General features: G+C 36.7%; 1 protein-coding gene across 3 annotated transcripts in view; it reads right to left on the reverse strand.

Moving 5' to 3' along the window:
- The window catches only part of Scm (Polycomb protein Scm), a 478,066-nt gene extending 477,091 nt beyond the window's left edge, over nt 1–975 (reverse strand). For 2 of the 3 annotated variants that reach the window (XM_067142594.2, XM_067142591.2), the window contains exon 1: nt 840–975. The gene's annotated coding sequence lies outside the window, so the exon portion shown is untranslated. The remainder of the gene's footprint in view (nt 1–839) is intronic. The other variant, XM_067142593.2, reaches the window with a different exon arrangement.
- Nucleotides 976–18,749: the final 17,774 nt, after the last annotated feature.

Genomic DNA, 18,749 nt, shown 5'->3' on the forward strand with positions numbered 1-18,749 from the left:
AAGAAAAAAGAGAGAGAATCTTTTGTAATATTTCTTAAGTTATTTCATTTTAAAATGACCCGTAACTACTAAAGAACAAAATATACACAAATAATCCGGTCATACCAGCTGTCTAAAGAAAATATTTAAAATTTATTTTTGTAGTGAGCAGAAAAATTCAAGAAGTTTGCAAATCAGGGCCCTACGTTAAATGAATTAAATAAGATTCGCTATACAGAGACTCAATGAAGTCGCGCTACACGAACAAGAGAAACACAAAAGAAGTATTCATGAAGTGATTTCCCAACAACTCATCCCTTCCATTCATCTATACCCAAATATAACCTTCAAAATCAGACGTATTCTTGACTCTACAACATTAAGTATACACAGAACTAATAACCAAGAAAACCCTACACTCAATACAATCTAACAAAATTCAACACTGCTCGCTGGTTAGCAAACTGTCACACATGGTAAACAAGGAGTATACCACACGTATTTCTAAGAAATCTCATTAATTCAGTAATTTAAAAAAAATTCTAATTTTTACATAACAGCAAATGTGCAAACAAATTTCGTTACGCACCGAACAATATTTGGCAAGTCAAATGCCGAAAACCCCCGACCAACGAATGAAAATACCATCAGTACGCATTCAGAAGTACTGTGTAACTCAACTGTCTGCTTGTACACATTAAATAAAGGCACTGCAATGCAAATGAGAGGGCTGTCACTGTAATTAAATAACTCTCTCATCACATGAAGAACGTGATCATTGTTTACACCAATTTACGCCGTCATGATAAGGTACCCGGTTTGAAGATTGTACGTTTTAGGTATAAAATAAACAATAATACCTGCAGCGTGTTATCACAAAATGTACAGCTAATGCAAGTATCGCAAGTCTTTAAGAATTTAATACAATGTCGACCAGAATACACCAGACGCTAGAATACATCTTGTGAAACGTAGAAACCCCACATTACTGTCAACACAACCATGTTTATTATAGCGTCATACCGTATTTCACCGCCTTCCCTTCAAAAATATTGACAATGAAACCTCGTAACTCAAAGACACAAAATGTCTAAAAAGCAATCTCCATAATAATTTAAAAACAATAACTTTCCAAATTACAGCTCCATTAATATCAATAATAATAATAATAATAATAATAATAATAATAATAATAATAATAATAATAATAATAATAATAATAATAATAATAATAATACTCCGCCATAGCTGGTCCCAAGCCCTGTTGAGAAAGATAATAGGACCAAGGATCCTGTTAAATGGAAAGTGATGGTACAAACTGTGAACTGTACGATTTTTTATGTAATTTCAATCTGATTTACGCCGTAATGACACAGATAGGTTATATGGTAACGACACTACATATACTCTGAATTCTGACAACCATCCATATAGTACTAGGCATGCAAATGACTTTGCCTTATACAATGTTTGCTCTTATAAATATGGTATAAACAGCTTGAAGTTCTCTGCGATCCAGTTATTTAATAACATCCCTGTGGAGATAAAAACAGCATCAACTTTGGCAAAATTCAAACAAAGAGTCAAGCATTATTTTTGGGAAAGGTACAGTGCTGTTTAAATCAAAATATCAGATGTCATTTAAGGCATTCTCCCAAACAATCTTGCAAACTGTCCGCAACTATTCTTGTACATCTACAACTTTTATGTTAGGTAAATGTAAATACTCTGTAATCTGTTCTTGTACCTCTGCAACTCTGTGTTATGTATATATACTGTAAATACTCTGTAATCAATTCCTGTACGTCTGCAACTTTTGTGTTACGGTATGTAATTGTAAATAATCTGAAATCTATTCTTGTACCGTACTTCAGCAACTCTTATGTAAATGAAAATACTCCATAATCCATTCTTGTACCTTTGCAACTTTCATCTTACGTAAATGTAAATACAGTCAGAAATAATTCTCTGTAATCCTCATATTGATGATGTACATATTTTATATATTGTATGTGTTTATATGTTCAACCATTTACTAATTATCTTATATACACAAACTATATTTTGATGTGTAAGTGCCCGCCAGTATGTAATGTCCTGTACAATTCCTATGTATGAGCCTGCAGGCTCGTTGGAATTAATTGAAATAAATGAATGAATGAATGAAGGGCAAGGAGTGGTAAAGAAGCGACCGTGCCCTAAAATAAGGTACAGCCCCAGCATTTGCCTGATGTGAAAATGGGAAGCCACGGAAACTCATCTTCAGGACTGCGGGCAGTGGGGTTCAAACCCACTATCTCCCGAATGCAGACTGATGGCTACGTGACTCAAACAGCGCAGCCTCTTGCTCGGTTGTGAACTCTATCAACACCAACGAACCCTCATAGATGCCGTCAGAAGAAGGCGGCTGCCTTTCTACAGACATCTGTTTGGAATGGACTCCACAGACTATCTTATAACATTTTCAAAGTAGCCAGCAGGGGCAAAACAAGTGGAATCTTGTGGATCCGGCAGGTAGAGAAGGATCTCGCAGAACTTAATATCAAATCAATAATGAGAATAGGCCCACATAGTGGGAATTAAAAACGTTGCTACATTTAAGTCGTTAGCGTGAAATCTGTGAGAGAATATGTCCTTTTCAAGTAGACGAGGGCGTGTTATCGGTGGCAATGTGACTTCCATAATTCGCAGATATACTCTGTACAGATTGAGCGATATAATTTGATCGTGCAGATCTTATAGTGGAAGCCGTGAACCGCAAAGCGGGTAGCTATATGATGTAAGGTACCGGTAGCTCATAAGAAATACAAAAGAGATAATACGCGACACTGAGCGAGATATCGAGGGACAGCTACTGGAGCTCACTCTAGCGGATAGACCTGAACAGTACTGATTCTCTCATAAGAGCACGTGTATTTTTGTGTGAAGTTTTTGGTGTTATTTATGCGTTTTCAGTGAGTTGACATAAATAAATAGTAGCGTGTGTCATTCCTTGATATCTCCTCTCAACATGAGGGGAAAGGTATGTGCTGTGTTTAGCTGCAGTAATTACGAAGTAGAGAAAAATGCGCGGTCGTTCTTCAGGTTCCCTCGTGACAAGAACATGTAAGTAATATTGTGTTTGCATATATATTCTTCCAGTGACAGAGATTTATATAGTACTTCATAATCTTCTGACCTGCTCGACCCATGTTTTAACGGGCTTAAAATATAATACGCATATTTTATTGTATAGTGCAGCAGTTAACCTTCAATACCGATGTGTTGTATGTGTGATCTGTGGGTTTTGAAATGTCACAGGAGCGATTTGGATAAAGTGTACAAGAAAGAAGGGACGTTACGCTTGTATAAGAATTATAAGATCTGGTCAGATCATTTCCAGGCCAGCGACTTTAAAAATCCTCGACTATACAGCCAAGGGTATGTTACATTTTTACTCTAATTGTACCTAAATATTCCTCAAAGCATCATTATCGACAACATTTTCATACTTTTCTTTCTTTTATCCCTCTTCTCAGATTAAAGCCAGGATTTTATAGATTTCCTTTCTGTTAGTAGGCTTCATGTTAAGAAGAAAATTGTCCAGATTTTAATTGTTAATTCATTGCATCATGTGTGTAAGGAATGTGCTGTTATTTTTATTGACAAGTGTCTTAATGTGATGATAAAATGTTTTTAAATGAGAAAAAAGACAAAGCCAACCGTAAAAGTTCAGGCAGGAATGCTAAAGCTAAAAAAGTAATGCATAAATGAAAGATCAAGCCATTTCACAGCAGCCCATTTCATATCTTGTTTATGTGTCTAATTTCAGTCGTTGAATAATAACCTTTTAAATAATTCTTCATTCATTTATCCAGAATTGCTTTAGCAACTTCGAAGTTCATATCTCAATAACATTTTCTTTCTAGACGTAATTTATTTATCCACTTCCGCATATACATTTCCATTGATATTTGAATTTAGCGCGATTTGTTCAGGTCAAGTCACTAGGAACGCCACCGTCGAATTGTCTCCCATTTTTAGCAAGGTGAAATCCGTAAGTGTCGCGTATTATCTCTACTGCATTTGCTCATAACTAGGGCTCAGATTCATATGCACTAAAAATTCCATAAATATGCATGTACATATGCATTTAAAATGTTGAAAATATGCACTGAAATAAAACAAAGTACACTTACCAAACGCATTATTTAATTTTAACTCAGCGTTAAACAGATAAACATTTTTCATTCCTAGGAAAATGATGCATGGGAGTATGTTGTGAACAGTTTTTCAATATTTTCAGGGGTCAATGACTTTCTGTTGTCAGACACAATTAATTTATACGTTGAAAATGATCGTTCTACGTCGACGGACGAAACTGAGCAATACTTGTACACTGGCGATGACTGCTCGCATCATTCTGCTGGCAGAGACTGCCTGATTCCTCTTATGCAGTTGCATATAGATTGAACCATTTTAGTCATGGGTTTGAGTCCAGCACCGCACTGAGTTTCTTTTAAACATTTTCTCCATTTCCATTAGGGACACTATTTAAGGAAATTATGAAGTTTTAAATTCACTGAATGGATTCGTGTAGTGGTGCACAGCGTGTTTCTAAGCGCTCAATGGCCTTCAAAAGGGACGAATAATGTACATGGATAAAACTGAAATCATTATAACCAGCTTCTGATTGAAATGCGCACTTTGCTTCACAAACACACTGAGTATGACTATCATAAATACGTTTAACTACATCAAATACAGTAGAGACAATGTGACACTCTGCGAGATATCGAGGGACAGCGATTAGAGCTCTATCTAGTGGAGTGACCTGGAGTTAATGATTCTGTCATAAGAGCACGTGTATTCGTTTGTGACGTCTTTGGTGATATTTATGCGTTTGCAGTAAGTTGACATAAGTAAATAGTAGCGTGTGTTATTCCTTTATATCTCCTCTCAACATGAGTGGAAAGATATGTGCTGTGTTTGGCTGCAATAACTATGATGTGCAGAAGGATTCGCGGTCTTTCTTAAAAATGTAAGTAAATGTTGTGTTTTCCAGTGGCGGCTAGTCGTATCTGAGGCTGGGTGTTGCACCAAAATTTTCAATGTTGCAATTTTAAATGAAAATCTAATAGAAATAACAAGAATCCCTAGTATCCGTATGTAATGAGCTGCATTCATATTAAAATTGAAATATATCCAGCAATTAAAACACGGGAAATAAGAGTATAACTACAGTTATTCTTACCTCACTTGAATTGAAAATTCGCCCTCCTGTTTTTCATTGATGCAAACTTGTCAGTCACCCGTTGATTGAAGTCCGCGATTTCCATCAGCAGATCTCTTTCTATAGAAAGCATCACCAAGGCCGACAATCTTTCCTGGGTCATAGAGTTCCTTAAGGAAGTTTTTATTTTATTCAAAGTAGAAAAACATCTTTCTGCTTCGACAGACGTCATAGGGATTGTAAGAATTAACTTCAGCAGTTTCAAGCACTCAGTTCAGTGAACGTCCTCTCTAGGTTGTTGGTTATTATAAACTCTGCTAAACTAACAGGACCCGACAATGATCTGAATTCTTGTGCTAAATAGGGGCTGCCTGGCCGAGGCGGTAAAGGCGTGGTCCGTTCCGCCGGAAGGTCGTGGGTTCGAATCCTCGTCAGGAAGTCGTAAAATTTAAGAAACGAGATTTCCACATCCGGAGGTGCATATGGCCCTGAGGTTCACTCAGCCTACACCAAAAATGAGTACCAGGTTAATTTCTAGGGGCAAAGGTGGCCAGGCGTAGAGCTAACCACTCTACCCCATCATCTGCCGAGGTTAACAATGGTGGAAGACTTTACCTTCCACTCCTACAAGGGCCCTCATGGCCTGTACGTAGGTGACTTTGCTTAGCTTTCTTGTGCTAAATAGATGGATGATAGTTCATGGTGTAGTTTCAGTTTGTTCAAAACCGTATACACTATTTGTTGAAACTAAACTACACAAACACCGGCAGCTTTGTGACGAACTCTTACTCACAATTTAGAATCCATCAGTTTTAGTAATAACGCACAGAAAAATTATCTAGAAACAAAACACTCAATCACCCGAAAACACACCAAGACCTGCACGTGATAAATGTAAACATAACGTCTACATTAACACCAACAACTCCATGTCACAATAGTCCAGCCGTTTACCAACATGTGACAATGTTGGCACAAAGCTCGTTTTACGGTTGGCAAATGTATAACATGAAGTTATGCTGATGAGAAAACGTTTCCTCCGAAAGTATGTCCTCAAAACAAATTTTGCGATTTAATAAAAGGTTATGATTGCCCATGAAGTACCAATGTTGGTAACATTGTGAATGGTGCGGTGCAGCTTACCCAAGACCAACTACAATTACATCAGACCCTAATGCAGAAAAAACATGGCGGACATCGGCGTGCGATATGAGAGGTTGAGGGAAAGGTTATGCATGTTTATTCCGAGTCACCTAAAGAAAATATCACAAGTCGAACCTCATGAAATGCAACTCACTAACTCAAAATATGAATAATTAAACACCATAAGTAGCGTTATCGCGTATTGTAAGTCTAAATGAAATTTCAGAGAGGAAAATAACGAAGGGAGAATTATTGTATCAACGTCAGGTTGAAACAACACAGAGTGTAAAAATATTTTACATATGAATCTCCGGTCAGCAAATACGATATATAGATGTCAACAAAGTACATTATTAACCTTACATGTAACATCACCATTAACCACAGCCCATTATGTAAAACACGCAAACAAATTTCCCCAACAAAATTTCAACCCTCCAAAATCCACCTGTATTGTTGAGTAGGTGCAAGCGATATTTGTATGATAAACTTGACCGTCTAAAGCACTCGTCACCTTAAAACTCATCAGAATTGATGGCATAATTGTATGTTATATTAAAAAGAACATAATCCTCACGTTAACTCACGGGAAATGGGGGTTAGCTTTAGTTTACGCATGTTCATTGTAAAACGTTGAAAATTAATTTACATCATTCTTGCACCACCGTTTAAGATTTAGTCTCTAAATCATAAATCTTGGTCATGATTTTCCGGATCTTTCTGGGACTGATTTAATTTTCTTTCTAGTAAGGTACGTTGGCTGATAGGCTAAATGCTAGGATAGGCAACATTAGTTTTAAATTCGGAAGTTTGCGCGGCACTGGAATTAGATCACCACCGTCTATAGAATACATTTGATTTCAAAAATGTACCTCTACAACTTTTATGTTATGTAAATGTAAATACTCTGTAATCTGTTCTTGTACCTCTGCAACTCTGTGTTATGTATATATATTGTGTAAATACTCTGTAATCAATTCCTGTACGTCTGCAACTTTTGTGTTATGTAATTGTAAATAATCTGAAATCTATTCTTGTACTTCAGCAACTCTTATGTAAATGAAAATACTCCATAATCCATCCTTGTACCTTTGCAACTTTCATGTTACGTAAATGTAAATACAGTCAGAAATAATTCTCTGTAATCCTCATATTGATGATATACATATTTCATATATTGTATGTGCTTATATGTTCAACCATTTACTAATTATCTTATATACACAAACTATATTTTGATGTGTAAGTGCCCGCCAGTATGTAATGTCCTGTACAATTCCTATGTATGAGCCTGCAGGCTCGTTGGAATTAATTGAAATAAATGAATGAATGAATGAGTGAATGAAATCATTAATGCACACAACATTATTAGTCCTATGATTCGGTTCGAAGTTTTCCTTACGAATGCTCTTAACCCAATTTTGCCTTAATACCGGTACTAGGTCTTTTGGAAACGGGAACACTGAGCTCTTACTTACATCAGGCACACAGCACATTGAACTATAAACATATTGCATAGGTAACTAAAAATAAAGAAAGTAGGCCTACTTTCGGAGAAGGACACGAGAATCAAAATTAGCCTAATCACCACCGACATTGTTGGAATAAATAAGCTCTTTGAGAACAAACAGCTTCTTACGGTACTGAAAGAGGATCTATAATCTTATTAAGACCATAAATAAATATAATGTACGATTAATAATATTCAAATTTCCGTAAATATTTGGTAACAACACGGCTTACACAAATCAAAACAAAAGCATGCTAGCACTCCAGCTGCCGCCATTATGGACAGTTTCGATAGACCAACTACAATATCTCAGACCTTAACCGACCTATCGAAACTGTCCATAATGGCGGCAGCTGGAGTGCTAGCATGCTTTTGTTTTGATTTGTGTAAGCCGTGTTGTTACCAAATATTTACGGAAATTTGAATATTATTAATCGTACATTATATTTATTTATGGTCTTAAGAAGGTTATAGATCCTCTTTCAGTGCCGTAAGAAGCTGTTTGTTCTCAAAGAGCTTATTTATTCCAACAATATCGGCGGTGATTAGGTTAACGTTCATTCTCGTGTTGTTCTCTGAAAGTATTTTCTTCATTTTAGTTACCTATGCAATATGTTTATAGTTTAATGTGCTGTGTGCCTGGATGTAAGTAAGAGTTTCAGTGTTCCCGTTTCGAAAAGACCTAATATTAAGGCAAAATTGGGTTAAGAGCATTCGTAAGGAAAACTTCGAAGCGAATCATAGGCCTAATAATGCTGTGTACATTAATCATTTTATCATTTTTGAAATCAAATGTATTGTTAGGGAAAACAATATATACCCGTAGAAGGTGGTAATCTAATTCGAGTGCCGCGCAAACTTCCGAAGTTAAAACTAATGATGCCTATCCTAGCATTTGCCCTATCAGCCAACGTACCTTACTACAAAGAAAATTAAATCAGTCCCAAAAACATCCGGAAAATCATGACCAAGATTTATGATTTAGAGACGAAATTAAACGGTGGTGCAAGAATGATGTAATTAATTTTCAACGTTTTACAATGAACGTGCGTAAACTAAACCTAACCCCACCGGGCGAGTTGGCCGTGCGCGTAGAGGCGCGCGGCTGTGAGCTTGCATCCGGGAGATAGTAGGTTCGAATCCCACTATCGGCAGCCCTGAAAAATGGTTTTCCGTGGTTTCCCATTTTCTCACCATTTTCCCGTGAGTGAACATGAGGATTATGTTCTTTTTTATGTAATATACAATTTTGCCGTCAATTCTGGTGAGTTATAAGGTAAGGAGTTCTTTAGATAGCCAAGTGTATCATACAAATATCGCTTGTACCTACTCAACAATACAGGTGGATTTTGGAGGGTTGAAATATTGTTGGAGAAATTTGTTTGCGTGTTTTACATAATGGGCGGTGGTTAATAGTGGTGTCATAGTATTTCATGTAAGGTTAATAATGTTCTTTGTTGACATCTATATATCGTATTTAATTATTCATATTTCGAGTTAATGAGTTGCATTTCATGACGTTCGACTTGTGATCTTTTCTTTAGGTGACTCGGAATAAACACGCATAACCTTGCCCTCAACCTCTCATATCGCCCACCGATGTCCGCCATGTTTTTCCTGGATTACGGTCTGATGTAATTGTAGTTGGTCTTGGCTTACCCTTACCCTAGTGGCGTGGGAAAGAAATTACCGTTGCGAGTGGAGAGAAAGCAGGGATGAAGTCATCTTTGCAGAGTGGTGCAATCTAACGGGGACATTTGGAGTTGTTTTTCGATAGGGGACTTGCTGGTCTCATGCAACTCCCTAGGACCGATACTGGCGGGCTTGCTACCTGATGCTATACATCGTATACAGGCTTAGGCTTGACCCTGCTGAAACTAAATAGCGGCGCGCTGTGCGCTAGGGAGTTTGGCGTAGGAAAGTCAACCCCCTGAGTTTGATTTGAAGACGGCGGAGATTAATGGTTCGTTACGAAGTATTAGTACATCGAACGACAAAAGGTGCTTGGTTTTATCACATTTTAGAGTACATGTTAGGTTTATTAAACTGCAAAATAGGAAGAAAAGACGACAAATGAAGCGTAAAATTATTGGGAGTTGTGCAAACCTGCAACAATATAACGCACCGCCCCTGGTGTTTACATACAGATTCTTTAAGTGACACGAGATTTTTATAGTACTTCCTGAATTTCTGACATGCGTGACCCAAATTTTAACTGACTTAAAATATAATAAGCTTATTTTATTGTATAGTGCAGCAGTTAACCTTCAATACCGAAGTGTCGTCGTAGGTGCGATCTGTGGGTTTTGTTTTAATTCAGGAAAATACGTGTGTATAAGTCTGTGGCTACTTGTGTTCCAAGTTACCCCATTTCGAATGTCGTAATACGTTGTCAAGCACTGAAGAAAATGTGGGTGACTTAAGAAATGTACCGTACATATTTCGTTGATATAAAATGATGATGCAAATTTGCCTTATCCTAATGCACTGGAGAGTATTGCTTATAGAGAAATTTTGAATGTTTTGAGGCTAAATTTATAGATTGTCTCTCTGTTAGTAGGCTTCAAGTTAAGAGAAAAATTGTCCAGCTCTTAAATGTTAATTCATTGAATCATGTGTGTAAGGAATGTACCGATATTATTATTGACGAGTGCCCTGATGTGATGATACAATGTTTCTTAAATGAGAAAAAAGACAGATCTAGCCGTAAAAGTTCAGGCAGGAATGCTAAAGCTAAAAAAGTAATGCATAAATGAAATATTAAACCCTCTCACAGCGGTCCATTTCACATCTTGATTATATGTCTAATTTCAGTCTTTACCAACTTTGAAGTTAATATCTTAAAAACATTTTCTTTCTAGACGTAATTTATTTATCTATTTCCGTATATGATTTTCCATTGATATTTGAATTTAGCGCGAATTTTCAGGTCACGCCACTAGGAGCGCCACTTGCGAATTGTCTCCCATTTTAACAAGACTAAATCCGGAAGTGTCGCATATTGTCTCTACTGTATTTGACTACATCTTTCACTCGATTAAAGTTATCCTGGTAGAACGATATTGCAGATAATTGAGTTCTCTATCTTGTGAGAACAGGCCCCAAGCGGAAGAGAAACTTGAGGCAGATGAGTTTTGTACAACAGTATACGAGCCGGTGCTTTTATCAAATACGGTAGAGACAATACGTGACACTCTGCGAGATATCGTGGGACAGCGACTAGAGCTCTATCTAGCGGAGTGACCTGGAGTTAATAATTCTGTCATAAGAGCACGTGTATTCGTTTGTGAAGTTTTTGGCGATATTTATGCGTTTGCAGTAAGTTGACATAAGTAAATAGTAGCGTGTGTTTTCCTTTTTATCTCCTCTCAACATGAGTGGAAAGATAAGTGCTTTGTTTGGCTTCAATAACTATGATGTGCAGAAGGATTCGCGGTTTTTCTTAAAAATGTAAGTAAATATTGTGTTTGCATACATATTCTTCAATTCACACGAGATTTTTATAGTACTTCCTAAACTTCTGACCTGCGCGACCCAAATTTTAACTGACTTAAAATATAATAAGCTTATTTTATTGTATAGTGCAGCAGTTAACCTTCAATACCGAAGTGTCGTCGTAGGTGCGATCTGTGTGTTTTGATTTAATTCAGGAAAATACACATGCATTAGTCTGTGGCTACTTGTGTTCCAAGCTACCCCATTTCGAATGTCGTAATGCGTTGTCAAGCACTGAAGAAAATGTGGCTGACTTAAGATATGTACCGTACATATTTCGTTGATATAAAATGATGTAAATTGGCCTTATCCTAATGCACTGGAGAGTATTGCTTATAGAGAAATTTTGAATGTTTTGAGGCTAAATTTATAGATTGTCTCTCTGTTAGTAGGCTTCAAGTTAAGAGAAAAATTGTCCAGCTCTTAAATGTTAATTCATTGATTCATGTGTGTAAGGAATGTACCGATATTGTTATTGACGAGTGCCCTGATGTGATGATACAATGTTTTTTTAAATGAGAAAAAGACAGATCTAGCCGTTAAAGTTCAGGCAGGAATGCTAAAGCTAAAAAAGTAATGCATAAATGAAAGGTTAAGCCCTCTCACAGCGGTCCATTTCACATTTTGATTATATGTCTAATTTCAGTCTTTACCAACTTTGAAGTTAATATCCTAAAAACATTTTCTTTCTAGGGAGACAAGTAGCAAGTGGCGTTCCTAGAGGCGTGACCTGAAAATTCGCGCTAAATTCAAATATCAATGAAAATGTAGGCCTATATACGGAAATGGATAAATAAATTTCGTCTAGAAAGAAACTGTTACTGAGATATTAACTTCAAAGTTGCTAAAGCAGTTCGGGATAAAGAAATGAAGAATTATTTAACAGGTTATTATTTAAAGACTGAAATTAGACATATAATCAAGATGTGAAATGCACTGCTGTGAAAGGGCTTAATCTATCATTTATGCATTACTTTTCTAACATTAGCATTCCTGCTCGAACGTCCACGGCTAGATTTGCCTTTTTTCTCATTTAAAAGCATTGTATCATCACATTAAAACACTTGTCAACAAAAAAATCGGGACATTCCTTACACATATTATTCAATGAATTTACATTTAAAGCTGGACAATTTTCCTTTTAACTTGAAGCCTACTAAAAGAAAAACATTCTATCAATTTAGCCTCAAAAACATTCAAACTCTCCCTATAAGCAATACTTGCCATAATGCCATTACATTAGGGTAAAGCAAATTTTCATCATCATATTTTTTCAACAAAATATGTACTTTTCTTAAATCACCCATAGTTTCTTCAGTGCTTGACAACGCATTACGGCATTCCAAATGGGGTAACTTGGAACACAACCAGCCACACACATATGCATATGTATTTTCCTGAATTAAATCAAACCCACAGGTCACACCTACAACAACTTCGGTATTGAAAGTTAACTGCTGCACTATACAGTAAAATAAGTTTGTTATGCTTTAGGCCAGGTAAAATATGGGCCGCGCAGGTCAGAAGTGTAGGAGGTACTATAAAAACCTCTTTGTAACTGGAAGAATATTTATGCAAACACAATATTTACTTACAATTTTTTGTCACGAAGATTTGGATGGGTTGTCACGCGCTGTTGCTGGCGGTAAGGGAACGGAGGAGCGAAAAGGAAGTGGCCACACTACCGCACGTAAACTCAGGCTCAGGCACATCTCTGCGGAGTTTCAGACCTGCGTTCGGGCAGAATACACCCATAACATTCATGTCACGAGGGAAACGGAAGTAAGACCGTCAATCCTTCTGCGCTTCATAGTTATTGCGGCCAAACACAGCACATATTTTTCCACTCATACTGAGAAGAAATATAAAGGAATGACACACGCTATGTCAACGTAATGCAAACGCATAAATAACGCCCCGAACTGCACAAACAAATGCACGTGTTCTTATGACAGAATCAGTACCTCTCAGGTCACTCCGTAAGAGAGAGCTCTAATCGCTGTCCCTCGATATCTCGCAGAGTATCGCGTATTGTCTCTACTGAATTTGATTTCATTAGCTACTTAGATGATGATGATACGCAACCAGCCCCAACCCCACTCATTTTCGTTTCATTTCTTACTTGCTTAGTTAAATGCAGCACTTCGGTGCTCTGAAATTGGTTCATGAGGAGCCAGTATGGATTTAGAAAGAAATTCTCTTGTGAGGCACAACTGGTGGGATTTCAGCAGGACATATCAGATCAGTTGGATTCAGGAGGCCAGTTAGATTGCATAGTCATAGATTTTCCAAAGCCTTTGATAGACTGGAACATGGAATATTATTAAAGAAATTGGGGGAATAGAATTGGACATAAGTGTTATACGTTGGATAAGAATATTTCTAAATTCAAGGGTTCAGAAAGTCAAAGTAGGAAATAATATATCACAGGAAGAGAAAGTTTGGAAGGGAATTGCACAGGGTAGTATAATCGGTCCGTTACTTTTCTTAATATACACAAATGATTTAGGGAACAATATAACATCAAAAATAAGATTGTATGCAGATGACACAATTGTTTATAGGGAAATTAATAACATTGAGGATTGTTCAGAATTACAAAGGGACCTTGAGAGTATCCAACAATGGGCTGAAGAAAAATAATATGAAGGTTAATGGAGGCAAATCAACTGTTAAAACATTTACAAACCGGAGCTTTAAAACTGAATTTGAATATACTTTGGATGAGGTAGTTATCCCAAAAGATGGCAAGTGCAAATACTTAGGTTGAGATTTGAAAGTAATTTGCACTGGAAGGGTCGTGTTGATGACATTGTTGGGAAAGCATTCAGATCGTTACATGCCTTAATGTGGTTACTTAAAGGGAGCCAAAAAAGATTTAAAAAAAGTTACCGTACTTAAGTATGGTTCGTCCATTATTGGAATATGCAAACATTGTTTGGGTTCCTCACCAAGAATACCTAATAAAAGAAATAGATAGTGTGCAGAGGAAAGCAGCAAGATTTGTAACAGGAGATTTCAGGAGAAAGAGTAGTGTATCAGAAATGTTAAAGGAACTTGGGTGGGAAACTTTAAGTAAGAGAAGGGAGAAAACTAGACTTATAGGATTATATAGAGCCTATACAGGAGAAGCATGGGAAGAAATCCGAGAGAGGCTTCAGTTGGAAAATAATTATATAGGCAGGAGAGACCACAAATATAAAATTAGAAGGAATTTTAGCAGAAGCGATATATATCACATGAAGAGAAAGTTTGGAAGGGAATTGCACAGGGTAGTATAATCGGTTCGTTACTTCTCTTAATATACACAAATGATTTAGGGAACAACATAGCATCAAAAATAAGATTGTATGCAGATGACACAATTGTTTATAGGGAAATTAATAACATTGCGGATTGTTCAGAATTACAAAGGGACCTTGAGAGTATCCAACAATGGGCTGAAGAAAATAATATGAAGGTTAATGGAGGCAAATCAACTGTTAAAACATTTACAAACCGGAGCTTTAAAACTGAATTTGAATATACTTTGGATGAGGTAGTTATCCCAAAAGATGGCAAGTGCAAATACTTAGGCTGAGATTTAAAAGTAATTTGCACTGGAAGGGTCGTGTTGATGACATTGTTGGGAAAGCATTCAGATCGTTACATGCCTTAATGTGGTTACTTAAAGGGAGCCAAAAAAGATTTAAAAAAAGTTACCGTACTTAAGTATGGTTCGTCCATTATTGGAATATGCAAACATTGTTTGGGTTCCTCACCAAGAATACCTAATAAAAGAAATAGATAGTGTGCAGAGGAAAGCAGCAAGATTTGTAACAGGGGATTTCAGGAGAAAGAGTAGTGTGTCAGAAATGTTAAAGGAACTTGGGTGAGAAACTTTAAGTAGGAGAAGGGAGAAAACTAGACTTATAGGATTATATAGAGCTTATACAGGAGAAGCATGGGAAGAAATCCGAGAGAGGCTTCAGTTGGAAAATAATTATATAGGCAGGAGAGACCACAAATATAAAATTAGAAGGAATTTTAGCAGAAGCGATTGGGGTAAATTTTCATTCATTTGGAAGGGTGTGAAGGAATGGAACAGTTTACCAGGGGTAGTGTTTGATCCTTTTCCAAAATCTGTACAGATATTCAAGAAGAGAATAAACAGCAAAAGAGAAAATAAATGAAGTGTTAGAGGGCATTCGACCAGTGCAGGTTATTGTAAATAAAAAAATGTGTGTGAATAAATTAATTCCATCCCCTGGTCTAAGGAGTTTGGACAGCCAAAGTAGGGGACTGCCTGTAGGGGTGTCGTACAGTGGGGACTTCGATGCCCTGAGACCGCTACGGAAGCTGTGAAGGCCCTTCAGGAAGTCTGAAAAGTGGTTGCAAAACGGGCTCTGGTTAAGACGCAGCAGGTCGTTATGCTACTTAGGTTCCAAAATGGGTTAAAAAAGAAATAAATGCAATGTAAATTTTTATCTTATACCAGTTGCATAGTATTATTTGAAGTAATTCCACTTACTATATATGAGTTGACCATGTTTGTAAGATATGAGATATTATAAGAAGAATTTTGTAAACAATATAAATTTATTAAGGATGATCTGTTTGTTTAATAGAAAAATTGTTAGCGTAAATTGTATATTATTGTATTCTAGAAAAATTTTCTTCTTCTCTTGTTAATTTAAAATTTTTACTGCTTGACAATGAAGTATTTTGGTATACCATTTGCCACCGAGGTAGACACCTCATTTGCAAATAGAAAGATTTTGATCTGATTAGATTTGATTTGATTTGATTTGATTTGAAACCGTTGGATACTTTATGGCCAGAATGGATGAATAATTAGCATTTAGTTCAGATATTTTTACCACAAAATTTTGTTTTGTCTTCTTCTGTTATTCATCATCAAAGGGTTCAGTTCTTAAAATGGTTACAAATAATATAATGATTATGTCATATTTCAGTTCTTAAAATGGTAATGTTAACTAAGTTGGCGGATTTTTTAAACAAATGCGTGTATTTTGCGAGAACTCCAAGTCATTATGTTAAATTAAACTGTAGAAATATCTTTAAAACTCAACCTGGCTAATTATTCGAATAGCACACACAATGGAACAATTTGTTATTTACTCAAAAAAGTTCCCAAATATTTTTTTAAAAATCTAGTTTTTTACTCGCCGTTACAGTGGATCACCACGTTTTCCCCTTCTTCACAGCCAATCATGAATATCTTGCAGTGCTCTTGTTAGAATAATGAAACACTTGTACGGAGTGACAAACTTTGCAATGTTCATTTTATTTCCTCACACACTCAGTTTCACGGCAGTGGTAAAGAGCACTAGCTACGCAAATGTTCTGTCTACCGGTACTTTAAATGAGAAGAAAAAGTACGAATAAGAAAATCTGTACTGATTTAGCAGCGTTACGAATATGAAGGCTTAGTTTCGTAGTAAGATTTCCAGCATACACATTCATTCATTCAAAACATATCTATCACTTAACAAATATTATCCATTATCTTTATATAAATGCACGTAAACCACGCTTAAACCTGATTATTAGATTCAATTCCTGTTTTTTTACATAATATGTCCTTAAACATCAGAATCGTGTAAGAGAATTTGCATTCTTCTAGGAGTTTCTCTAGGAAATCGTGTGAGAACGTTTTTAATAAACTTCTGCTTATCCTCTTTCACGGTTTCACGGTGCAAAGACAGCATACAAAGCCCACTAAGTCGATCGTTTGTCATTGTTGATTTAAGCATAGATTTCACCCTACGAAATGTGGAACTCCTCTCCGCTCTGCACGTTGTCGCGGGCAGGGACATACAAATTTCTAAAACAACTTCTACGCTTGTGTAAAAATCATTACTTTCTTTTAAAAGTCCCAGGAAATTCATATCTGGTTTACAGCCCTTGGTTTGCCACACGTCATACCACAACTCTGCGCCCACCATTAACCTGCCTATTTTGTACTTATTACAAACAACTTTCATAGAATGCAAAAATCTTCCTCTCTTAATGTCTTCATAACACAAGGATGGAGAGAATACAGCATCAGTTGGTCTTGTTTTGTTCTCCAAAATGCGATTCTGGAGACTGTATCAGTGAGTCCATGTAGGGAATGTAGATTGAAACTCTGTAATAGTCCTCACACCTAGTTTCATTGTGGTTCACCCTGTGAAGTCCCTATATTTTGTGAAAGATTTCGTAATGAATAAACCTCGAAGACTTCTTTTAACGCTCGGCTTAAACAGAACACACGTTCGACATAAAGCGCCCTTCAGTTCACTGGAACAGCATAGCCACGTAGAAAATCCTTCAACCAGTGGTGTCTGAAAGCGCGATTGATTCCAGCTCGCAAATTACCTTTAAAATTGTACGTTACTTGTGGGGGTTTTAACAATAATTCTTACTTAAGGGTATCACATATATTTTCCTGCATTAAGAACATGCCAATGTCTTTTCTGTCATTTTCATCTTTCAGAAACATTTCGTTAATAATCCTCGTTGAAGTTCCACTTTACCGCTGCATTGTTCTACATCTTATGAAGATTCCAGGTCGCGAACACTGCACTCTTTGTTCTGTTCAACACTGTCACTCGACGCACTTATTTCCTCAGAACTTCCAGCCCCTTCACTTAAGTTACTTTAGCCTTTTGAAGAAACCGTATTATATCCATTCCTAATGCATAAAAGTCGCTAAATCGTTTGATTTTATTACAAATAAATTATGACCGCTAAGTTAAATAGATAAAAATTATTAAATCACTACTCACTATAATCCTGTTAGGGGTTGTAGGATAAAAAAAAATAGAGCACGACTAAGTAGTATTGTAGTGTAGTCGTATATTAATTACCTATTGTTGTGTACTATCCCAAACAATATATCCCTCCGTTCATTTCTTTTTTTTTTGCAAATAAGTTATTTTATTTTTTTAATTTAAAAAATTTTCCCCCGTAAAGAATGGCTAAGGAGTGCGAGTGTACTTATTGTGGGTGTGGTGAGGCATTGAGGGGTATGAGGGAGGAGTTGGAAAGTTTGAGGGAGATAATTAGGATTCTCACAGAAGACAGGAAGGAAGATAGGACTCCCTCAAACAATGTACAGGTTACAGTAGGTGTACAAGAGGGAGGGGAAAGAAAGGGAGGAGTTGTAGAAGACAGGTGGTCTAATGTTCTAAGGGGAAGGAGATTGCAGGCCAAGGGCTCTATTCAGGATCAGAATTCAGGACAGGTGTCTGTGCGAAATCGGTACGAGTCACTCCAGGTAGAACAACAGAGGGAAGATGAGGGACAGGGAACTGTTGCTGAGATGCGTGGAAGTAGGAGGAAGGGAAAAGGTAGGAAAGGGAAATGTAGAGTAGAGGATAGGAAAAGACAGGTGGAACAGGGTCATGGGAAGGAGAAAAGGGAGGA

The sequence above is a fragment of the Anabrus simplex genome, chromosome 3 (assembly GCF_040414725.1).
Source record: "Anabrus simplex isolate iqAnaSimp1 chromosome 3, ASM4041472v1, whole genome shotgun sequence".
NCBI lineage: Eukaryota > Metazoa > Arthropoda > Insecta > Orthoptera > Tettigoniidae > Anabrus > Anabrus simplex.